This window comes from Herpailurus yagouaroundi, unplaced genomic scaffold (assembly GCF_014898765.1).
Source record: "Herpailurus yagouaroundi ecotype Mexico unplaced genomic scaffold, PumYag 140, whole genome shotgun sequence".
Taxonomy (NCBI): domain Eukaryota; kingdom Metazoa; phylum Chordata; class Mammalia; order Carnivora; family Felidae; genus Herpailurus; species Herpailurus yagouaroundi.
Genome location: NW_024412395.1, coordinates 19,114,087 through 19,139,516, shown reverse-complemented (window position 1 = coordinate 19,139,516; position 25,430 = coordinate 19,114,087). Strand labels below are relative to the sequence as shown.

At 37.6% G+C, this 25,430-nt stretch overlaps 2 protein-coding genes and 2 pseudogenes across 5 annotated transcripts in view; 1 reads left to right on the top strand and 3 right to left on the bottom strand.

The window, feature by feature from the left end:
- The window catches only part of R3HDM1 (R3H domain containing 1), a 206,357-nt gene extending 188,696 nt beyond the window's left edge, over positions 1-17,661 (bottom strand). The window contains exon 1 of the mRNA XM_040474936.1: positions 17,488-17,661. The gene's annotated coding sequence lies outside the window, so the exon portion shown is untranslated. The remainder of the gene's footprint in view (positions 1-17,487) is intronic.
- On the bottom strand, positions 1,197-2,404 carry LOC121030493 (BRCA2 and CDKN1A-interacting protein-like; annotated as a pseudogene).
- A 704-nt stretch (positions 17,662-18,365) lies between the features above and the next one.
- ZRANB3 (zinc finger RANBP2-type containing 3) overlaps positions 18,366-25,430 on the top strand; it is a 320,697-nt gene continuing 313,632 nt past the window's right edge. For 2 of the 4 annotated variants that reach the window (XM_040474922.1, XM_040474923.1), the window contains exon 1: positions 18,374-18,609. The gene's annotated coding sequence lies outside the window, so the exon portion shown is untranslated. Of the gene's footprint in view, positions 18,610-25,430 lie in introns of all 4 variants that reach the window. The other 2 variants (XM_040474925.1, XM_040474924.1) reach the window with 2 other exon arrangements.
- LOC121031121 (uncharacterized) lies at positions 24,984-25,096 on the bottom strand (annotated as a pseudogene).

The following is a 25,430-nucleotide window of genomic DNA, read 5'->3' as shown; positions in this document are numbered from 1 at the left end:
TGTCTCTCTCTGTCCCAAAAATAAATAAAAAACGTTGAAAAAAAAATTAAAAAAAAAAACAAAAACCTATGCTTAAAAGAAAGTCACAAAAAGTGACATACTGTACGATGCAAATCTACAAAGACTGAATGTAGGTTAATGGTTCTCTAGGTCTGGGGGAGGAAGAAAGGACCACGGAGCATGACTGTTAAAAAAAACAAAAACAAAAACAAAAAACCCCCATATTCACTAAATAGGCTTCATGTCCAGCATGGAGCCCAATATGGGGCTTGAACTCATGACCCTGAGATCAAGACCTGAGCTGGATCAAGTGTTGAACACTTAACCGACTGAGACACTCAGGTGCCCCTCTTTTTGAAGTGATGTTCATGTTCTACAATAAGATTATGGTGGTGACTGCATAATTCTGTGAATATACTAAAACCCAACGAACTGTAAACTTTACATGGGTGAATTTTATGGTATGTCTGTTATATCTCAATTAGGCTGTATAAAAATATCAGTAGGAAAAAACCCAAGACTGGCCAATAAATTTCAACACGGTTTATATATCAGATTATATAGAAACAAATAAAAACATCCATGCCACATCTTGAAATCTTACGGAAATTTTAACAGTGCTTGATCGACAGCATCTGACCTACTCATACTCAAATGCAATTCATGAAAACCAAGTCCAACTCCTTAGTACCTTTAGGATCTTAATACACCTGAGTTGTATTCTGGTGCTCCTCAATCCCCAATATCTGCAACACTGCACATCTCAATTTCTGCCTACTCCCTTCTTTCATGGCAATAATTTATAAACATTCTTGTGAACCTGTATTGTTGAAAACTTATGTAAATCACTGCTGTTTGCTTTCGCCAGAACACATTTATTGAGATCTTGAATTGGATAAATCTTACCTTCCAAAAAAAAAGTAATCAAATTCTGTAATTCATTTTAGTGTGAAATATACTGAATTTCCTCCAGGTTGGATAAACTTTAGTCAGAAAGACCATTCCAGATATAAAGAAAAATATTCCAGATAACCAGGAAAACTATTCATGGAATAGATGTCAAGCACTTTTTTTTTCCATTATTTAAAAATAAAAAATGGAAGTTTTTATTGAGTTCTAAATTACTACTCCACGTTTTCCTTCTTACTGTTAAAGCTCTTCATCAACCATTCATAATTTGACCAAATTTTTTTTTTAAAAGCTATTTTGTAAATGTGTCACAGACACAGGTGACAACCCTACTTTTTTGTAGAGGGCCTTAATCTGAATAAAGTGATGAGTTTTTCAGTAAATCTGAGCTGTTTTCTGGTAATTTTACAAAAATGAAAACCAGCCCCCTGTTGCCCATGGGAAATGGGTCAGAGAGAGAGATGCTCTTTCAATTTACCCATGATTTCATCCATCTTGTCACCTGGAATCAACATCACAGTTTGCAAGGGCTTCATTGGGACATCGTCAAAGGACCACCTGCCTCCCAGACAGGTGTCACTCTCTTCCTGCACGGAGTAGTTGAACTTCAAGATTGCCTTCTCATAGAAAATTTCTTCCTCTGCACTTGCGAACATTAACTCATCTTTTTCTTGGCTGCTCCATTTCTTTTTGGGATTGTTTTTTCCAGCTTCCACAAACGTCTTGCTAATCAGAAGGTAGAAGGAACACTCTCCACACAGCTTGTTCGTTCCGTGTGCCTCTGCCAGTTCTTTCTGGAGCTGCTGGTGCATGGGCAGCGCGATCTGAGGAGGAACGTTAATGAACCTCTCGCTGAGGAGAAAGCCCACAGGCTAGGACGCGTCGTTGAAAAGCGAGTCCAGCTGTTCAACCGAGATCTTTCCACAGCTCTTCTCACAGGAGCTCAGGATCAACTCTTTAATTTGTTCAGCACACTGCATACCTTTTCTTTCAGTTAAATTTAAAAGACTTATGAATCCAAAAATCTCATCTTCATCCACATCGTCATCACTGTCTTCTGAAACATCTGTTTGCTTAATCACACTCCCGATGTGGTTTTGTTGAATTAAGAAATCAGTTAGTTCTGCAATGTTCAAAGGAGCCTTCAGGAAAAGCTGCTGCAGTTAACTTCTTAATTCTGACATAATCATTATCTGAGATGGAATACGCTTCAAATTCAACATTCACTTCCTCGTCGACGCTCTCGTCGTCTTCATCCTCTTCTTCGTCACTGTCTTTATCATCTTCGTCCTCATCCTCCACTTCATCTTCCTCTTCTTCCTCATCTCATGGGACCGGAACACCTGGAACCTGTGGAGCCCCACTACCCAAGGCATGCCACTTGGGCCTGAATGCCATACAAGCCTCTGTCAAGCACTTTTAACAACAAACTAGCAATTAATTTTAAAATGTTCTACTTCACAAAATGTACTTACATTAAAAAAATACATCCTGGTTTACAAAATAAGACATTATGTTTTTTTCTGTAACAACTTCCCTAAAAGCCATTTTTTAAAAAAGTTTATTATTATTATTATTTTGGGAGAGAGAGAGTAAGCAGGGGAGAGGCAGAGAGAGAGGGAAAGAGAGAGAATCCCAAGCAGGCTCTGCCCTGTCAGTGTAGAGCCTGACACAGGGCTCAAACTCAACTCAGGAACCCTGAGATCATGACCTGAGCCCAAATCAGGAGTCGGAAGCTTAACCGACTTTGCCACCCAGGCATCCTCCCTAAAAGCCACTCTTAATACACAACCTAAATAAACACAGTATCTTTGTCATGAAAAAAACACCAGACCAACAAGCAAATGTCATTCTATAGTCTCTCAGTGACTTTACGTGGAATTTAAATTTTGGATTAGATCAAGTCAGTGAGTTAAAAAGAATGTACTATGCTTTCCATACTATTACAATGCATATTTTCTCACCAGTAGACACACACAAACTCTTGCACAGTAGACATAAAACAAACTCTTTACTAAATAAACTGAAATCATTTTTCAGTTATATCATAGGCAATGTATGCTGACTTTTCAATTTCTTAATTAGCTCACTGAGTGGTGTAGGCTCATTTATAACTTGGTCATAAACACTAGCATTTGAATCAGGAGGGAAGGAAGGTCTTCTAAGTACATAAGTAGTTTCAAGCAAGTAACATTAGAATGTCTAGAAGAATAAAGTACTGAGTCTGTAGTAAGCATGATAAGCAATCTATCTTGAAATATTCCCCAATAAACTTGCCTCCATTAAGTTCTGGGGCCAAAAAAAAAGGGGTACATTAATTGATCTGATTAATTACTTTATACTTGGTATAGTACAAAGTTGGACTTGTAGTTTAGAGATGATTCCTGAAGTCCTGGCCAGGCCGTTAACTTAGTATCTTTGAAGCACAGGATGTCAGATGAAAAGCTGTGAGAGAAGTGAGATCAAGACAAGAATGCTTGTATTCTTTATAACAAGACTTTATGATAGGATATGTAAAAGCAATTCAGTTAATGTTACCTGACCACCAACTTTCACTTGGTTCTGTATTTTGCATTTAGAAGGTGTAAACCCCACGTTATCCTTGGAAATGCATATATTGATATATTTCATTAAAAACCACCAAGTGAGACTCTTTTCTTTTCAAAAAATTTTATTTTTAAGTAATTTCTACATCGAATGTGGGGCTTGAACTTAAAACCCCAAGATTAAGAGTGGCATGCTCTACTGACTGAGCCAGCCGGGCATCCCTGACTCCTTTTTCATAGCTCATTCTTTAAGCTGCCCTATCTTTAAGCTAATTTGTTTAATGATGAGAGGAAAGGAGAGAGCAAGTAGGAAGTAGAGAAAGCAAGAAAAGGAAATGGAAGCTGCAGCCATTTAGAATATGGAAATTTTGACTCAAATGGATTTCTACTAAGTCATGAGCTTCTTGAAGGCAGAGGTATGTCTTTAAGGACAGAAGCAATTTAATTAGTAGCCATTTCTGTGAGCTTAGTGGAAATTGTTTGTTTCACAAACAAGAACATCAATTATCCCTTATCTTAGTACCAGCATTTCTGTAAGCATTTTCACAAATGCCACATAAACCAAGAGAAAACAACATGAGAAAAGATGAATAATTTCCTTTCTAAAATTAAAGTACAGGTGTTAGATGCTAATAGAGTCCAAGTGGATATGAACTGTATTTAACATTTAAATCAATCCTCTTAAACTGTCGCCTATCTTATTACTAGACTTTCCATTTCAGTAGTTAGGTAGACTCAACTGAAAAGTTGTGTAGCAGCTGCAGGTAGCTTTCAGAAAAGCCATCAAGCAATTTTCATGTGCCACAAACACAGCTTAAAAACTAGACTACAAAAGATACTTTACACTTTTTAAATTTTAAATTTCAGAATCAGCATTCATTAGGTATAAAATTAACACTCACAAAAAGCCATGGAATGTATACACTGGACCTTATACCAGGTTAACCCTTTCGTGTAATGTAATATGGCAACCAGAAAATTTCATTATTTACCTTAGAAATTTAATAAAACTTTAGAGTTGGAAAAGGCCTTCTAGATCATGAATTTAAGAGTTTAAACTTGGGTCTTTAAAATTCCAAAACAATTACAAGTAGAAGCAACATTCTTTGTTTAAAAATAAACAAAACACACAGTACTCTTGCATAATAGACACAAAACACAACACAAAACGTCATGTCTCTCTGGATTAAAGAATGATTCATATGAAAGATAATGTCAAACTAATATATTCTTAAAAAATGACTACCTCTAAAATCAGTGCATATGTTGAAATGCTAACTTCTAGGAAAAACCTACACTTAATTACATCTAATTAACATAAATACCCAATTACCTAAAGTCAGTCAATGGACTAGGAAACACAGGTTAATCTTAAAATTTCAATAAGAATATTCAAAACTTTAAAAAAGGGGAATGATTTTATGGTTGGGTCAGCACAGCATGTGACTCTTGATCTCAGGGTAGTGAGTTTAAGCCCCATGTTGGGTACAGAGATTATTTTTTACAAAACGGAGATGATTTTAAATAATCTTCCTACCTGCTCTTTGTATTACTAAGAATAGCAAGAAATGAAAAAGTTTGACAGTATTCTCAGCTAAATTGTGACTTAATATTATATTGACAAAAATTCAAGAACTAGGAAAAAATGGAATAAAGAAATAAATGAATGGATTTTTGTGCTATAATATTCCATGTTAGTAGGTGTTTCTAATTTGAAGATTTAAAACTTCTTGGGGCGCTTGGGTGGTTCAGTCAGTCAAGCATCTGAATCGTGATCTTGGCTCTGGTCATGATCTCATGGTTTGTGAGACTGAGCCCTGAGTCAGGCTCCATGTTGATAGTGCAGAGCCTGCTTGGGATTCTCTCTCTTCATCCTTTGCTTGCTCTCACTCTCTCTCTAAATAAATAAATAAACTTTAAAACAAAAAACAAAGCAAAACAAAACTTATTCTCAAATACTCTCATGAGTCAAAGAGCTTTATTTATAAAAGCTAAAAACCAGGAACAGCACAGGGGTGGCAATCAGTAGAAGAGAAAAACAAATTGTATATTTATGCAATAAAATTCTATTCTATAGTAAAAACGGAAACATTCACACATGTAACAACGTAGATAAATGTGAAAAACATGCTAAGTTAAAGAAGACTTACACAAAAGAGTACATATTGTATGAATTCATTTATATAAGGCCCAGCACTAGAAAACATATGATGAAAAAGAATCAAAACTTTTGGTTGTTGTTTATTGGCATGATGGTAATGTTCTATACCTTGACAGGCACCTGGGTCTATGTATACAATTTATTGAAATTTCACTAAATGGTTAAGTTCTTGATTTATGCATTTCTATGTGTATATTTACCCATAAAAAAAAAATCAAATACTGACTGAACTCTAGTTAATTACATGAATACCAAAGTGTTCAGGAATGAAGTGATCCCTGAAATTTATTTTGAAATGTGTCAAAAAAAAAAAATGAGATGGATTGGGGTACCTGGGTGGCTCAGTCAGTTAAGTGTCTGGCTCTTGATTTCGGATCAGGTCATGATCTTACAGTTTGTGAGATCGAGTCCTGTGCTGGGCTCCAGGTTCACAACACAGAGTCTGCTTGGGATTCTCTCTCTCTCCCTCAAAAATAAATAAATATTTAAAAAAATGATATGAGGGGGGCCTAAGTGGCTCACTCTTGGTTTTGGCTCAGGTCACAATCTCTCAGTTCGTGGGTTCGAGCCCTGTACTGGGCTCTGTGCTAACAGTGTGGAGCTTGCTTGGGATTCTCTCTCCCTCACTCCGTCTCTGCCCCCTCCAGCTTCTGCTTTCTGTCTCTCTCAAAAATAAACTGAAAAAAATGAGATGGATTGAGAGATACATGATCAAACAAACAGTACAAAATGTTAGTAACTGCTGAAATGAGTCCTCTATCAAACTTTATGTTTGGAAAATTTTAGCAGCAGATCTCTACAAGCAACCCAGATACTAGAAGACAAATTTAAGTACAAGGTTAAAATGATTTTGAATTTAGCATTCTAAAACATCATTCAGGTATGATGGCAGAATAAAGACTTCAGGCATGTAAAGTCTGAAAAGGTTTACTTCTCAAGCAAACTTTTTAAGGAAAATACCTCAGGCTATTATCTAGCAAAATGAGTATTTTAAAAACCAAGAAAGAGGAAGGATCCATAGAATCCAGCAAACAGTTGATTCAACCTTGGTGGGCAGAAGGGAAGTCCCAGGATGAGGGCACAAAAATCAAAGAGAAAATCTCTGAGGTAAAGAAGTATCCATGATGGGAATGCAAGCTGGTACGGCCACTCTGGAAAACAGTATGGAGGTTCCTCAAAAAACTAAAAATAGAACTACCTTACAACCCAGCAATTGCACTACTAGGCATTTATCCAAGGGATACAGGTGTGCTGTTTCGAAGGGACACATGCACCCCCATGTTTATAGCAGCACTATCAACAATAGCTAAAGACTCATAAATATGGAGAACAAACTGAGGGTTTACTGGAGGGGTTCTGGGAGGGGGGGATGGGCTAAATGGGTAAGGGGCACTAAGGAATCTACTCCTGAAATCACTGTTGCACTATATGCTAACTAATTTGGATGTAAATTTAAAAAAATAAAAAATTAAGTTAAAAAAAAAAAAGAAAGAAGTATCCATGAAATAGAGACTGAATAACTTTGAGGGTATGGTGATGGTACACTATTGCTTGCCAATCAGAAAAAAAGGCTGTTAGAAACTCCAGAATTAAAAAGTTACAGAAAACCCATGCTTCCAACGTGTAACAAAACAATTTGACATGATATTGATAAATTGATGGAAGCATGAAAAAGAATCCATTTGATGCTAAGAACATTCTAGCTCAAGAGACTCATGAATCCTGATAATAAGACAGCAGATAAGGGAATGATAATCAACTACTGATCCACTGTACTGTTTGATTTTTATATGTAATGCACTGTTTTAAAAAAGCTTTTAAAAGTGCAAACTTTCCAAAAAGTTCATTTTAGAAATGTAGTAAGTTTTACACTGGTTCAGTTTTCATCTCAGTCAAAAAGAAAAGTTTACCATCTGTTGATGTATTGAATAATAAATATTTTTGATTTCAAAAGACACACAAGGTGGCAAAATTATCCAAATTAAAAAAATAAACAACCTGAGCACATTTCTGAAATCAGCTTATCAAAATGATCTAAAAATAGCTTTTAAAACTATCCTTCAAGACATTTCTTTCCTATGATTATACCACCTTATAAAAGATAAAAACCTAAAACCACAAAGATACCATTATGGTCTAGCTGCCTGGTTCTGTGACAAGATCTAATTTGCTTTGAGGATTAGATTGAGTTTCTCACCAGCAATAATATGGAATACAACCTGGTAAGCCTAAGGTGGTGCTAAACAGCCAGGGGGAGTAAAATTGGGAGACACATACCTACTGAGGGCATCTATAGGGTTACTCTTCCTATCCCTTTTCCCTCTTTTTAGGACAACTGGGCCAAGCAAGTGGGTCTTAGGCCTGGTCAGGTAAAGTCTCCCATCCCTACCCATACCTTATTTTCTACTCTCTGGGGGCAAGGAGGGAGAAGGAGAGCCTATAGATGACACTGATATTGATGTACATTTATGATAACATTTCAATTATGCTCTCCTCCTCCAACTGGATCTTCTCTCCTTTGACTATACCCTCCTCTACATCAAATACTATATACGTATATACACATATACACACATACATACACGTATATGCACACAAACATAAACATACACAGCTATACAGATATGTACATATCTATATATATTCCCATTTATAGCTATATACCTGAAAACCCGGAAACAAAGAAATAAGAGACAAGAAACAAGAAGTCCCTTAGGAATGCACTCCTGTCACCAGAGTAGTTCAAGCAAAGGCTGAATGACTTTTGCTTGATTGCTGTCCTGTCAGATCCTTATAATAGCTGGCTGGAAAGGCCCAAGCCAGGTATCTCCCCTTGTCCTCATTTCAACTCACTGGAAGAAGAAATGACAAGTAGATAACTTTAGGACAAGCTGCCACTGGACTGATCTTGAGAACTATTGCGGTTGGACCAGAAATTCTCACATTTCAACACAAAGATTTACCTACCACTCTATATAAATGCATCTTTTGGTTTAGTATTGAAAAAACAAGAAATCCTTTTGGTTTAGCATTAAAAAGACAAGTGAAGATTAAAGATTTAGGTTTAGACTTTGCTAATGTCCTTTAAAATCCAGTACATTTGGAATTAACAGGCTCTACAGTGGAAATGATTCATTTGGCTAAAAATATGCATAGCCGACAGTCCCAGAGCCACACCTCAAAGTGTTCTTAATGTACTTATTGCTTTAAATGCTGTCTTCGGGAGGACACTGAACATCAGTAAACAAGTATAATTTCCATTTCCATCTCCTCCATTTCATGGCCTTTGTACTTTGTTCCTTCTACCCAGAATGTTCTTCACTCATATATCTCATGGCTTATTCTCTTACTTCAGTCAAGTGTTTGCATTTTCAAATGTCAAGAGGTCTTCCCTGATCACCCTGTCTCAAATAGACTGTATACCTCATTCTGTCAATCTTTAAGGTCTCAACCTTTTGTATTCATTACAATAATTTCTGTATTTCTATCTGACATTATATTTTGTATATATTCCATTTCTTTGTCTCACCCATAAGAAAATGAGATCCAGGAGGGCAAGGGCATTCTCTGTTTTACAAAACCAATACAAAGTAAGTTTTCAATAAATACCTGCTGAATGAGTGAATTCACACTTTTCATTATTTTGTATAGTAATAATCGTATCACTTTAGCTTTGCATACAAATGCCAAGTTAAAGTTACTACTGTAATGACAGAGTTCTAGTGGCAAGAATTATTTTTTTTAGACATGACTTGGTCCAGTATTTATAGAATCATTAAAAAATTGGAGTCATTTATGATTTAATTTTATTAATTTTAACGGGGGAAAATGCTAAAGGAACCATTCTCTAATTTAAGGCAGAGTTTTTTTTGGTTTCCTTCATTCTTCAACATTAATAGCAGGATGAGTAAGATGACAAATGATCTAAAGGAGGCATCAATTTTACTTCATTTCTTCCACCCCCCCCTTTTTTTTAAAAAAAGATTTCATTTCTCAGTAACCTTTAAACCCAACGTGGGGCTTGAACTCACAACCCTGAGATCAAGAGTCCCACACTCCACCAATTGAGCCACGCAGGCCCCTTTTTACTCCCTCACTTCTGATAAATTCTTTTACCTTCTTTGTTGACCCTTCTTCCCTTCCCTTCTTCACTATCATGATTTGTAGCTATAAGGGCTGATAATAAAAGACTAAATGAATAAAACTCAACTCTTAAGTAAACACCACCACAATAAACCAAGTTTACATGAAGGTTACCATGCTGTGATATGTAAACTTTTGGGGGGGGGGGTGGAAATTAGCTAATCCCATACAATAGAGAAGGGTTGACAAGTCTAAATTAAAGACAAGAATCAGTTCTTTGGTGGTTTCTATATACCCCAAACTTCACAGGCATGATCTTGTTTCCTCCTTTCAAAGTATAGTGTCATTACCTCCATTTTACAGATGAAGAAACCTGAGAGGCTAAATTACTTGCTCAAAATCACATCAACTGTTCAGTGGCGACTTGTGATTTTTACCCAAGTCCTTGAGTTTCCAAACATTTATTTCTTCCCACTGGACAAGCTGTTTTCACAATGTGGTCCAAGGACCACTGTGGATCAAGATCCTGTCAAAGGGTCCATGAGGTCCCTCACTTTTCTTCTATCTGTGTGTGGCCAAATTATCTTCTTAGATTTCAGCCAAAATCACATGTCCAATGAGAGTGAATACTAAAGTAGATATAACAACCCAACTTCTGATAAGCCAAACGTTAAGAAGATTTGTAAAATTGTAAAACAATCCCATTCTTCTTGCTATTTTTTTATTTTGAAATGTTATTTTTCATAAAAATGATTATTTATATTAACATGCAATGAGTTTATTATTCTTTTTAAGTGAATCACTACACGTTAAAGACATTTTCATTTAGTACTGTTAAAATGGTAATATTCTCCAAATTGCCCAATTGACCTGTTTGACATAATTCATATCAAAAATCCAAGCTGACTTCTCTGCAGAAATTGGCAAGCTGATCTTAAACTACATATGAAAACAGATAAATAGCCAAAATAATATTGAAAAACAGCAAAGTTGGAGGCAAACCCTAATTTCAAAAAAAAAAAAGTCCTAATTTCAAAACTTGTTACAAAGTTTCATAATCAAACAGTGTAGCCAGTGGTACCACTGGCCTAGTGATAGACACAAAATCAATGTGGTAGAATTTAGAATTGAGAAATAACCTTGCACATTTATAGTCAAGAAAGGAGCCAAGACAATTTAACTGGGAAAGAACAGTGTTTTCAACAAATGGTGTGGAGATAAAAATGATATCCACAGATAAAATGAATTTGAACCCCCTATCTCACACCATAACCAAAAAATAACTCCAAATGGATCAAGGTCATCATCCATATCACAAAAAGTGTATCCTCCCCAAGTTGGTGGTCTACACTTTTACTTCTGACCTCCTCACACTGCTTTAAAACATTTAGTACTTTTGCATTAAAACATTTAGTTTTCGCATTAAAAAGTGGAGGGTCATACAGTAACTACAGTGTTACTTAACAAGCACTTCCATCACTTTCTTTCCCCAAGTGATTCCTCATTTGCTGGTTCTATATATCTTTACAAGATAAATTCTTTTATTTTGTCTTACAGATATTCAATATGCTTAAAATGTAAGTATCTGGTTAAACAATGAATATATAGCCTCTTGACAAAATCCTTTTAGCAACTGGAAATGAACAATATAGATATAATGTCAGATTCTTTAATTTCTATGAAGACTTGGAAAGTGAAAGGGCAGCAAGCCTTTATAAAAGGATGATGAAGAAAGAATTGGCATTTAGGGAAAACAAGGCAAATATAATGAAAACGGAAACTGCATCTTCGAGATATTTGACTATCAGTATTTCTATTGTGCTCCAATGCATGTGAACATGACTTAGTAAAACCAACACAAATCAACAATATAAAATGTATGAATGGCATTTTGCAGAGGGTATTTGCTTAAAAACATACTTTTTTCAATATTATACAGGAACATATACATAAAGAATGGGTTTTTTTTGTGCTTGACTTTGTACTTTTTAAATAATAGTACATTCACAGGGAGTTGCAAAAAATAGTACAGAAAGCTCCCATGTACTCTTCAGTTTCCCTCGATGATAATGTTATATAAGTACAGTTCAACATCAAAACCAGAGATAGATATTGATATACAACCTTATTCAGATTTTGCCAGTTTTGCACGCACTCATTTGTTCTGTGTTTCTACGCAATTTTATCACATGTAGATTTAGGTAACCACCATACAATCAACATACAGAACTGTTTCATTACTTCAAAGATTCTTCATGCTACCCCTTTATAATCACAACCATTCTGCTCCCTCAAACCCCATCTCTTAATGCCTGGCAACCACTAATCTGTGCTCCATCTCTATAATCTGCCATTTTGAGTATGTAAACGGGACCACATGGTTGCTCTATTTTAAAACTTTTATTCATGGGGTGCCTGGGTGGCTTTGTCATTTGAACATCGGACTTTGGCTTAGGTCATGGTCTCATATTTGGTGAGTTTGAGACCCACGTTGGGTTCACGGATGTCAGCGCAGAGCCCGCTTCTGATCCTCTCTGTCCCTGTCTCTCTCTGCTCCTCCCCTGTCTGTGCTCTCTCTCCAAAATAAATAAAATTAATTATTAAAAACATTGTTTTATTCACTTGGTGTAATTACTTTAAGATCCACCTAGGTTGCTTTATCAATGTTTCTTTCTTTTTACTGCTGCGTAGTATTCTATGGTATGCACGTAGCAGTTTGTTTAACCATTCACTCAATGAAGGGCATTTGGGTTGGTTCCAGTAAAAAGATACTAACGTATTTTTAAACATAGCAATTCTGTAATAAGAAATTTCCCCAAAAGCACCTTAAAAATGAGGGCCTTTTGTTCATTTAAGTCATTGCTTTGCAAACATTTACAGTTTTTTCCCCACATTAAACCTTTTTTTTTTTTTTTTAACGTTTATTTATTATTGAGACAGAGAGAGACAGAGCATGAGCAGGGGAGGGGCAGAGAGAGGAGGAGACACAGAATCCGAAGCACGGTCCAGGCTCTGAGCTGTCGACACAGAGCCCGATGTGGGGCTTGAACTCACAAACTGCGAGATCATGACCTGAGTTGAAGTTGGATGCCCAACCGACTGAGCCACCCAGGCGCCCCAAACCTTTTTTTTTTTTCAATTAAATTCCATAGCTTCTCTCTCTATTAAGAAACAAAGCATCGGGGCGCCTGGGTGGCGCAGTCGGTTGAGCGTCCGACTTCAGCCAGGTCACGATCTCTCACTCCATGAGTTCGAGCCCCGCGTCAGGCCCTGGGCTGATGGCTCGGAGCCTGGAGCCTGTTTCCGATTCTGTGTCTCCCTCTCTCTCTGCCCCTCCCCCGTTCATGCTCTGTCTCTCTCTGTCCCAAAAATAAATAAAATGTTGAAAAAAAAAAATTAAAAAAAAAAAAAAAAAGAAACAAAGCATCAAGGTAAATCTACAGTTAAACCTCTAACTCAGACTATAAGGTGGTATCTTATACCAGTTATGGAATTTCTTTCACGCAGAAGACCTGTTAGTGAAGCTAATTATACAACTAGCCCACAAAATTAATTTTTATCTGTCATTGATCAAACTAAACCTGGGAGAAGTCAATTTATAGTACTTTAAACTCTAAGGCAAGGCAACATCAAATTATTGCCTTTCAAGAAGAAAGGTCAAGAATAAAAACAAATAGCAGCGCCTGAGTGGCTCAGTCAGTCAAGTGTTCAACTCTTGGTTTTGGTTCAGGTCATGATTTCATGGTTTGTGAGATGAAGCCCCTCAAGGGCTCCAGGCCGACAGGGAGGAGAGTGCTTGGGTTTCTCTCCCCCTCTCCCTGCCCCTCCCCCACTCATGCTCCCTTGTGTGAGCATGCATGCTCTCTCTCTCAAAATACACTTAAAAAAAAAATAGAATAAAAACAAATGTAATGTAATTTATTTTGCATACTTAATTTCTTTTGTAGAGAAAGTACTTTCAGGGAGCTGTAGATGAAAACACTAGTCAAGTAGGGTATAAAAACAATAATTTAAACATAAGCTTTAATACTTATGAAATAAGGCACAAAAACTTCATGATTTGCTTAGAGAAGTGAGCTTACAAAAGAAATCTTTAAGAAAGCAAACAAACAGAAAAGTTCATAAAGTATAGGCTTTCAAAACTCATGGGAATAAAAAATTAATAGGCATGTGTAGAGACTAAGATGGTAAGTATAGGCAAAATATTCAAGGATAAAATCTGGGAAAAAAACAAACTGTTGGAAAATAAGGTAAAGAACTAGCTTTCAGTTAGGATTGAACAACTCATCTCTTATTTCAACCATCACCCAACAACTAACTGAATTGAATTATGCTTCCATTCTTACATCTTATCAGGTATAAACAAATTTGCTTAATTATATAACATATACTTATTTGAGAAGCAAAGTTAACTTAATAAAATTTTGTTTGATTTTATGATTTGATTCTTTGCATGTCTGTATTACTAGTAAACATGAGATTTCACAAGGATTAAATGCAAGATTATTTTACTTTGGAAAAAATAACTATTATACTGAGAAAAACTGACATGCTCCTTTATCTATCCCAGTTTAGTTCAGTTACAAATAATAACTTATCATCATTGTATACGTGTGTGAATACAAAGACAGAGTACTGATTCTGTGGTTTGGAACTACAATAGCCATTTGAAAAGTTCATTGCCTTTTGTAACCACACCTTTTAGACACAGGAACTGTCAAAGAGTATTTGCAATACATCATCAAGTGTTAACAGTGAAATTTTCTGATTCAAATAGCAATGATACATTACAAACTCATCAACTCATTATTGTAACATTTTCAAGAATGGAGAAAATAAAAGTATTATCAACTCTCAGCGCTTCTCTATTTCTGAAGAATTAAAACTTAACATTAACTCAAATGGGTATAATTGGGTATTCTAAAGTGCCAGTACCAGAAAATCTTTTACTAGTTGGCAAGGCATGGAAGTGCATTTCTTCTGCACAATTTTAGGAAAAGTTTTTTCAATTTTGTAAAATATTCTGCTACTGCCATATAAGACTCCCCAAAGGAGCATCCAATCATACTGTGTTCGTTCACTATTCAGCATAAGGTATGGCTGCCTTGAACCCTGGCCAGGCATTAGTGTCCGAAGACTTCATAATACAACTCTTCATGCTAAACTCAAATCTGTCTACAGGTACAAACTGCAAAGACACTAGTATGTATGAAGACCAATACATTTTCAAAAGTGCCTGAAAAGCTAAAGAACAGTGTGTCTGGTATATTATTTCACAGAAAAGAAAAACCCAAGTATGGATAAATATTGAGAATTAAAAACAACAACAAAATTGTAGTCCGCCTGTGGCTGAATGAATTCAACTGACTTACTTAATCTTAACTCTGCAAGAGTTGCTTGTCAGCAGCCTGATAGCACACTGAATATGGATATCAGGTATATAAACCAGACCTTGAAACATGTATCAACTAACTAAAATTTAAAAGATACTAGGAGAATTTATCACTACAACAATTTACCACATACTTTCTCCCCAAAATAATTCACTTGAAATATATTCCACAAACATGTGGATTTTAACGCATAAGTAAAAACCTTCTATAAAATAAACAACTCTTCGGTATCTGGTAACCAACTTCCCACATACCTTTTAATTTAAAAATGGCTAGCTGCAAACTTTACCAATTTAAGCCCCTACATAAATGAAAACTCCCTTAAAAAAAAAAAATTAAAAAAAAAAAAAAAAAAAGAAAACTCCCATAGTGCTCCTCTGCCTCACAGAGCAAGTTTTCAGGCTGCAACATCTTGTGCGTATAAATAACAAACTCATTCTTTTAAGCATGAAAATGTTAATATTTAATAATACATACTATGTGTTAAACACAATCAATGGTAGGGCCTTTATATACTCATCTCTAATCCTGGCAACTCCAAGAGTTAAGTGCTATCATCCCAATTATATAGATGAGGAGATTGAACTGAAACTAACAAAAGGATCCCACACTAATCAGAGAATGCACAAGCCTCCTATATTTTCATCAGTTCTTTCTGTACATGAAGTATATGAAACCCGAAAGCATCAATTCTATAATTTATCAATTAACCAGCAAGTTTTAGAAAAGACTAAGTTAAGCAATGGGTACTTTGTGGGGGAACGGAGGGAACTTACCTTTCAGGGTTACGTGTTCTCATATATATATATATATATATACATATATATATATATATATTTTTTTTTTAGCATATCCTGAATCTATGGATCTATGTAATTCTGTATGCAAGCGATTTAGTTATGGAACAGGTAAGATCATTAAGCCAGTAGGGTGTCCCTAGACCCAAAAGAAATGTTCTGTCAAAACTCTGATTATTCTTCAGAACCAAGTTTACTCTGGTAACAAGTTGAGCCTCAGAAGTGTGCCTAAAATGTTATCCTTGACACAGTCAGGTCTGCTACACATTACAGAATCCATTATTTAAGGACATATTCACCCAAGCAAAAAACAACAACAACAAAAAAAAAAACCACCCAACAACAACAACAAAAAAGGTGTGAAAAGATGAGCACCTAATCAGTATGTGAGGAAGAAACATTTGCTCTCAAAAATAGTGCAATATACCAAATTTTATTACAATGTGTTCAATTACTCCAGTTACACTGGTATTCAACCATATTAAATATTACATAGACCTTACTCTTTCCAATATTACAAACAGGTTAGCTTCCAGTTAGACTTTAACCACCTTTTCATTACTCAAAAAGTTTTTGTTATCAATGACATCTAAGCCAAAAGCAAATGGTTTCTTCAGAATTACAACTAGGTAAACTAAAACCATGGAGGTTTAAATCTACATGCACATATTTCCTGGAAAATCTTACCAGAAAAATCATCTGCTGTTTACTAAGACTACTTGAGCAAGCACCTCTTCACCTTTTACTTAACTTTCTTGCTATCCCAGGACAATTACACACGGGACAAGACAGCCTCAACAATTTGTTCCCACATAAAAGCAAGCTCAAAAAGCAGAGGCACTCTCCTCTGCACCTAGTAACAAAAAAAGAGAACAAAAAACTTCAAAAACACAGGTTTGAGCCTTGGGCTCAACCATAATGTGTGTAAATCCGACCCCCGGGGTCCGTGGCACTGACAGTCATTCAACTTTCTTTTCAATATTCCCATTGTGCTTTTTCTGGTGCCACAGGCAAGATGTGCCTACATTTTTCACCAACTGGTCGGAACGCCTGATTTTCTTTCTAAAAATTCTCCCAGTGCGAGGCCGGGGGCCGAGGCGTGGTGTGGGCCGGGGAGCCGGAGGCACCGGCGCCAGTCACCCGAGAGAGCAGAACCACGCACGGCACCCGCTCCTGGCAGGCCTGCTGTGGCTGGTTCCTGAGTCCCTGGGGCTGCAAGGGCAGCAAGCAACAGCCATGGCAGGGACTCAGGAACCTTTCCCCTGCCTCCTCCGCTAGGCCTCGAGGGGTTTGCTTTTCACATGGCCCCCGGGTGGGGGCGGTGGGCACAAGGTAGTGGATGCAGCTGCAGCCGCAGCGGCGGGCCAGGCGAGCCGAGCTCCCTCGGAACCCGACCTCCCGGCGGGCTGGCAGCAGCAGCACCTCGGCGGGGCCCTGGCTGGAAAAGCGATGGCTCGGCGGGGAAGGCCACCTTCTCACACACATCTCTCCCCTGCCTGCCTCCTTCTCCGTTAGCCCTACCGGTTGGCGGGCGGGGGAGGGGAGCGAGGCGCGTTATTCCCGGGGAGCTGGAGGGGGGAGGGGAGGGCATCTCTTACCCGCGTTACTGAGGAGGAGGAGGAGGAGGAGGAGGAGGCGGTTGGAGCGCGGCGCGGCGGGGCGACGGCGGGGCTGGGTGGGTGCAAGTAAGAGTCTTACGAAAGGGAATTAACCCCATCACCAGCCCGGACACCGGCTCCAGCGGCAGCCGCGGCTGGCAGAATCCCGCCCCTTCCCACCACGCACTAGCCCCGCCTCTTCGTTCTCTTTGAGGAGCAGCCGACAAATCATAGGTTATACATCCTCCGAGTGACATGAGGATCACCCAATCAGGCCTGAAAAAACTGCCTTCTCTCCACCCCTTTATCTCCTCCCGGGCCGCGGGAGAGCCGTGCCAAGTCTTCCTCCACCCTCAAGGGAAAAAGAACCAATCAGTGGTAAGTAACCGCCCTTGAAGGACGCAAAGGACAACCAATGGTAAAACTAAGAGGACAGCCATTTTGCCCACTTGTAAAAAAAGCCACCTTTTCCCACGAGTTGGGAGCCTGAGGTGGAGGAGTTCTGGGAGTTTTACTGACCTGAAGATATTGGAAGGACAACCGTATTTCTTCAAGGAATATTTATAGAGCTTTATAGGAATAAATAAACATTATCATCCTCCATGTGGAGGGAAGTGAGGAAAACTGTTTAAGGGCTTGGCTCCTCCCTTTAGCGGTAACGGGTTTTAAGTTGAACACCTGGTTTCTCCAGCTTCAGTGGGAGAAGGCGGGGTTACTGCTGTGTTCGGTCTGCAGGCGACTACACTTCCCAATGCGCTTTGCCCCCACCTCTGTCCTCTCCTACTTTTACTTCTCCTGGGGCCTGACGGGAATTGTAGTTCCTGGGAGGTACGAATGGCATCTTGTTGGCCAATGAGAGGGAATAAAATGTAAAAGATTTGGAGTTTGGGGCGGGGAACCAGTTTCAAGTCTGTGGCGAATCCTTTTCGCCACCCTAACAGAAGAGGGAAGGCAGAAAACGGTAGTCAGAGAAGAGTTTTCTCAGAATGCCGTAGGGCTTTTAGATTCCTAGTATTTTAACTTTCTTACTTTCAGTTTGGCCCTTTGAAGTCATTTCCGCTTTGGGGCGGACGCGAGCCAAACCTGTGGCGGGAGTTGGACATTCTGCAGCGAATACACCAGGTGTGGCTTTCGGAGTGGCGTGGCGGGCAAGTCGGTAGTTTTTTGCTAGGGAGATAGGAAGTTGAACGACATGTAATTGTATTTTAGGAAAGAGTGGGTAATATGGGATGGCGGTAGTTCCGAGGTTCATAATGCCATAATGCTCCCCTAATCTTCAATCCCAGAGTCCCAAATTGCTTATCTTTTGATTGCTCACTATTAGATTGCACACATGTGTTTGTGGAGGGTGCCTCTAAGGTTTTTAGCCGCTTTGCATGCATGAAGCATGGCTTCAGGTCTTCCTTTTGACTGAAGACGGGCTCAGAAGTTCTGAGCTAACAACTCCCACTTTTACAAACACACTTCTAAACGCTGGTTGGAAGGAGATAAACTACAGAAGGGCACAGGATTGATACTCAAAAATGGTCAATTACATTCTTTTTTTTTTTTTTTTGAGTTAAGCATCAGTGTTGTGGGTCCAACAGAGCATGATCTCTTGTTTTTTTTTTGGTTGAGTTTTTAATCTTAATTTGAGTTAACACACAGTATTACTTTCAGGTGCATAATATAGAGCTCTTGTTTTTTAATGCAGTTGAGATTTTCAGTATAGGCTTCTATAGATGCTCAGTATCGTTTTTTCGTTTTGTGATGAGTTTTTCCAGTATAAATCAAGTTAAGAACTAGTAATTATGGCCATTTTATTGGGTGTTTCCTCAGCCAGGAATGATATTAAGTGCTTTAAGTTTTTCCTGCAGGTATTGTTATATGACGTTTATATTTGAAGAAATTGGTGTTGAATGACATTCTTTAAGACTTTAAGACCTTGATCAGTTAACTTTGGAGCTGAGATTTGTATCCAAGTCTGTCTCATTCCTGATCTCTTAATCACTAATCCTGTTTCTCAAGTATTTATTGATTCCCCAAGATGTGCTATAGACACATAGGGGGTGAGAAATGTAGAATTCCATTCTAGAATTCTGAAACCAGTGGTGGCAATCACTTCTTTTTTTTCAAGTATCCTTTGTTAAGTACATAATATGTGCTCATTGTATTTAAAAAGACAGGCAAATATTGAAAAGAAGGTCATCTGTGATACTATTATCCAGAGATACCACCGTAAAATTTTGGTGACTATCTTTACATATCTCTCTATTGTAAGTACAGACATTTGCTTGCATGTTCTCACACTACCTTGCTTTCTTGTAAACTTTTTTTTTTTAGTTCAACAGTAGGCTGTGGATGACTAGATATATATTAATATTATCATTTTTTATTGCTATCTAGTATTAAATTGTGTGTCTCTAACATAACCAAGTCCTACCTGATGGATATTTACATTATTTTTTATTAACTTTGATTGTGGTAAAAAACCTAAAACTTATCACCTTAACTGTTTTTAAGTAGTGTTAAGTATATGCAGCTTGTTATTTAATAGATACCTGGAACTTTTTCATCTTGCAAAACTGAAACTGTACTTTTTGTACCAACAACTCCCTTTTCCTCCTCCCACAGCCCTTGGCACTCACCATTCTACTTTGTTTCTAAGCATTTGGCTACTTTAGATACCTCTTAAAAGTGAAATCACACAGTATTTGTCCTTTGCCTTATTTGACTTATACATCGCGTCCTCAAGGTTCATCCATGTTGTAGCATAGGACAGGATTTCCTTTTTCGTGGTCGAATAATATTCCCAATGTATGTATATACTGCATTTTGTTTATCCATTCATCTGCCAATAAACATTTAGGTTGCTTCTGCCTTTGGACATGGGTGTGCACATACCTCTTCAAGATACTGTTTTCATTTCTTTTGGATATATGCCCAGAAGTGGGATTGCTGGGTCAATTATTAACTTTTAAAAGGAATCCTGTTGTGAGCAACATCTTTATATGCTTGCCTGATTATCCTGTAAATCTAACTTTTTAGAAGTAGGTTATTTAACCATAAATACTCCATAATTCCTAAATTGCTCTTCAGAAATGTGCCCATTCACTTTCTTACTGTGTTTGAAAGCACCCAGTTGCCATCTTGTAGTCTATCCCATCTGATTTCAAAAAGTGGTTCTTCATTGCTTTGTTTGTAATTGAATTCAGTTGATATTGAGCATCTTTTATTGTCCGTTGTTTAATCTCATGAATAGCCTGTTGTTATCATAGTCTCTTAATAGTTTTTTTGTTTGTTTTGAGAGAGAGAGAGAGAGAGAGAGTACCCGTGAGCAGGGGAGAGGGCAGAGAGAGAGAGAATATTCCAGTCAAATGCTCTACCCGAGAGAGAGAGAATATTCCAAGCAGGCTCCATGCTGTCAGTGCAGAGCCCGGCGTGGGGCTTGAACCTACCAACCCTGAGATTGTGACCTGAACTGAAACCAAGAGTTAGACATTTAACCAATTGAGCCACCCAGGCACCCTTAGTCTCTTAATTTTAAAGAAATTACTACGTAGGTTTTTAACTCTTTGTCATATATTTTGCAAACCCTTGACTCCCATTTTTAGATTTGTCTTTTTAACTTCTAATGCTGTTTTTCCATGACATAGTTTTAATTATTTTACTCTTGAAAAATATCTTTTTTCCATTATAGTTTCTAGTTTGTGATGCATAGGAAAGCATTTGTGATGCTTAGAAATTAGATAATAAAAAATAATATTTATACATAATTTAAAATTTGTTCTTACATTTAATTTTACAATTTATATATACTTGATTTTGTTTGGACCCTGTTCGTTTTCATTGTTCTGTCTTTGACCTGTACCATACCCACTATCTTAATTTCTGTAACTTTATAATATGTTTTGTTATTAAGTAGGTAAAGTGTGCTTCCATTCTTCTTCTTTAGATATTTTCTTGCTATTCTCACATTTTCTGGTTTTTTTTAAATGTTTATTTATTTTGAGAGAGAGAGAGAGAGAGAACCCAAGCAGGCTCTGTGCTGTCAGCATAGAGCCTGACGTGGGGCTCGAACTTAAAACCTGTGAGATCATGACCTGAGACGAAATCAAGAGTCAGTTGCTTAACTGACTGAACCACCCAGGCGCCCCCTGTTTATTTTTTTTTTAAGATAGATTTTGGTATCATTTTGTCAAATTTAAAGTCCATCTCTGCAATTTTATATTTGAGTAAAATACATGTGTGATATTCATATAGATACTGACTGCTACTTAAAGACAAATATTTTATTTTAATACAGAAATTTTGATAGATACAGTCAAGGCTTAATGGGGCTCTCAGTGCTTTGTCAGAACATGTTTTTATTACGGATTTGGGTATAAACGCTTACAGTTTGAAAGCGTGTCCAATTTTTAAAAAATATATAATTAAGCTTATTTATTTTGAGAGAGACAAGTGGGGGAGGGGCAGAGAGAGAGGGAGACAGTATCTGAAGCAGACTCTGCACTGACAGCAGAGAGCCTGGTGTGGGGCTGGAACTCATGAACTGTAAGATCATGACCTGAGCTGAAGTCGAATGTTTTACTGACTGTGCCACCCAGGTGCCCCTATAATCACTTTTTTTTTTTTAAGAGGCTTGCATTTTATAGGTGGTTTCCAGTAGAATCTGATGACTTCTGTATGGTAATTACAACATCCCACTGTACCTCATAGCCTTTTCCAAGTCCTTCGAATTCAACATGTGCCCTAAACCTGTTCTTCTCATTGTCCTCTCATTTGTTTATTTAGTCAAGAAATATCTATTGAACATCTGATAAGAGAAGTGCTGGTTAATAGTCAAGAGGATGGGCTCCAGGCTCCCTTGGTTTGATTCTGGGTTTGGCCAGGTACTTGTTGGATGACCTTGTGCAGATTAGTTGACAATCTGTGCCTTAATTTTTTTTTTTTTAATCTATAAAATTGAGATAATACAATACCTACACCACAGATTATTGTGAGGTTTAAATGACTTAATAAATGTAAAGTATATAAAATAGTGCCTGGCTTATAGTAAATATGTGTTAGTTTTATAAATATTGTTGTTTATTGACCTGGCTGATACTAGAGTGCTGAAGTAAAATGATAAATAAGACAGTTTATAGTTCTTGACTTTATGAAGGCATTTCAGTAAGAGGGAAAGACAAAATTCAAGTAAATAGATAAAAAGAGTTGCTAATTATAGCAAGTGCTTTAAGGAAACCAACTGATATTAAGGAAAATGTGGGAGAGTCCATTTGGGAGCTAGTGCAGTATTCCAGTGGAGCAGTGATAGTTTGGGATGGCATTGCAACTGGAAAGAATTGAATGCATTTGAGATATGCCTTAGGAATAATTAATTATAAATGGATTTAATTTGGTGACTAAAGGAGAGGGAGAAATCAAGAGTGAACCCAAGTTGCTGATTTGAGTTAACTTGCACGGTTGTACTACTACTGAGAGATTAGGTAGGGAACACACAAGTTTGGCGGAGAAATACGACTTTGGTTTTGGACAGTTAGGTTAGAAATGTCTATCAGATGTCCAAAATGTCAGGTAAGTAATTAAATACAGGAGTCTGAAGCCAAGAAATTATAAATTTTATTACCTGGGCTATTTGTGGTAGGCTTGCTTCTAAAGGTTTTCCCTGCCCCCACATCTAGTCTTCCAAATTTGACAAGGTAATTTTTGTAAACTAATTGCCTGATTAAACTCTAGGAAAGGCCGTCAGTTTCTTACAGAATAAAATCCAGACTTTTTTTTAGCATGGCATTTGAGAACCTCCCTGATCTGGCCTGTTATTATTTCTTTGCCACTTTTCCCAATCATCTTATTTTTTTTTTTAATTTTTTTTTTTTAACGTGTATTTATTTTTGAGACAGAGAGAGACAGAGCATGAACAGGGGAGGGTCAGAGAGAGGCAGACACAGAATCTGAAACAGGCTCCAGGCTCTGAGCTGTCAGCACAGAGCCTGACGCGGGGCTCGAACTCATGGAGTGGGAGATCATGACCTGAGCCGAAGTTGGCCGCTTAACCAACTGAGCCACGCAGGCGTCCCCCAATCATCTTATTTTTTAGCTACACTGTATGTAGCCAAATTGCTGTAGTTCCTGGAACCATTTCCACTGATAATATTTGCCTAGGATGATTTTTTGAAATTTAGTTACCTACTTTAACTGAATTTGATATTAAATTGAACAGAAGGTTTGATTGATACTCTGTATGAGGCAGAATTTTCTGTATGTAGGCATCCTTTCTATCTTAGAACTTTCTCAGGTGTTCTAATACCCTAATATCCTAACAGGGAGCCCTAATCTGTATTCATTAAACAACTCCCCTCTAATCTTAATCACTCTGCAAACTATGTCCCCAGTGTCCCTACTGTGACTTGAATTTGGCTTACTGTCTTACTTCTTTGAGTGACTTCTCTTTATTTATTTATTTATTTATTTATTTATTTAATTGTTTAAAATTTTTTAATGTTTATTTATTTTTGAGAGAGAGAGAGAGAGACAGGTCTTGAGCAGGGGAAGGGGCAGATAGAGGGAGACACAGAATCTGAAGCAGGCTCCAGGCTCAGCTGTCAGCTCAGAACCTGATGCAGGGCTCGAACCCACGAACCACGAGATCATTACCTGAGCTGAAGTTGGAAGCTTAACTGACTGAGCCACCCACGCACCACAGGGTGACTTCTATGTTTAAATCTATAGCCCAACTGATACAACATGCTAGTTTCTAGTTCCTGGAATGCTGTGTCTTCTGTGAATTTTATTTCCACACTAGTTCAGCCATGCACTCCTACAGACCCACTTTATACTTTCTCATCTCTAGGAACTATTCAACCTCTTAGTCTCTCTAATCATGGCCCCGCTTCCTTTGAAACTTTAATAGAATAAATGATGAGTGCTTAGTGCCAGGTACTGACTGCTCAAGGTGCATGGAATACACCAGGAAACAAAACAGACAAGAATCTCTGTCGTTATGGAGCTTATAACCTAGTGTAGAAAGACAGACAATAAGCAAAAACTTTAGCAGGTAACTAAATCATACAGTGTTTTACAAGGTGATAAGTGCTGTCAAGAAAGAAAATGTAAGGTACAGAAAAGATAATAGGGAGTTGTAATTCTTGTTTGTTTCTTGTTTTTAAAAATTTAAACTTGTATTCTGAAATAATGTAAGACATACTAAAAGTCACAAGAATAGTGCCAAGACCCAAAATCACATATTGTTAACATTTTGCCACAATTATAAAATTCCTTCTTTCTTTTTTTTTTTTAATGTTTATTTATTTTTGAGACAGAGAGAGACAGAGCATGAACGGGGGAGGGTCAGAGAGAGAGGGAGACACAGAATCCGGAGCAGGCTCCAGGCTCCAAGCTGTCAGCACAGAGCCCGACGCGGGGCACGAACTCACGGACCGTGAGATCGTGACCTGAGCAGAAGCCAGACGCTTAACCGACTGAGCCACCCAGGCGCCCCTAAAATTCCTTCTTTCAAAAATATGTAACACTTCTTGAATTTGCATGTCGTCCTTGTGCAGATGCAGAGGCCATGCTAATCTTCTCTGTATCATTCCAATTTTAGTATATGTGCTGCTGAAGCTAGCATGAAAGTTGAAATTTTACATAAGGTAGGCAAGTCAAGTTTACATTGAAAAATTGACATTTCAGAAAAGACCCTTGAAGGAATCAAGAAAAGTAGCCATGTATGTAATTGATGGAGCATGGTATAAGCAGATGGACCAGCTAGTGCAGAGTCCAAAGCAGAAACATGTAAAGATATCACTGTGACAGAGAAGAGAAAGTAAGGTGGAATGGTAATAGGAGTAGGAGCATATCGTAGAAGGGCTATTTCTGCATTAATAGAACTTTTATCTGAGTAAAACTGGGAACCACTGAGCAATTCTGAGGAATGTTATGATCAGACTTAATTTTTCAAAGTA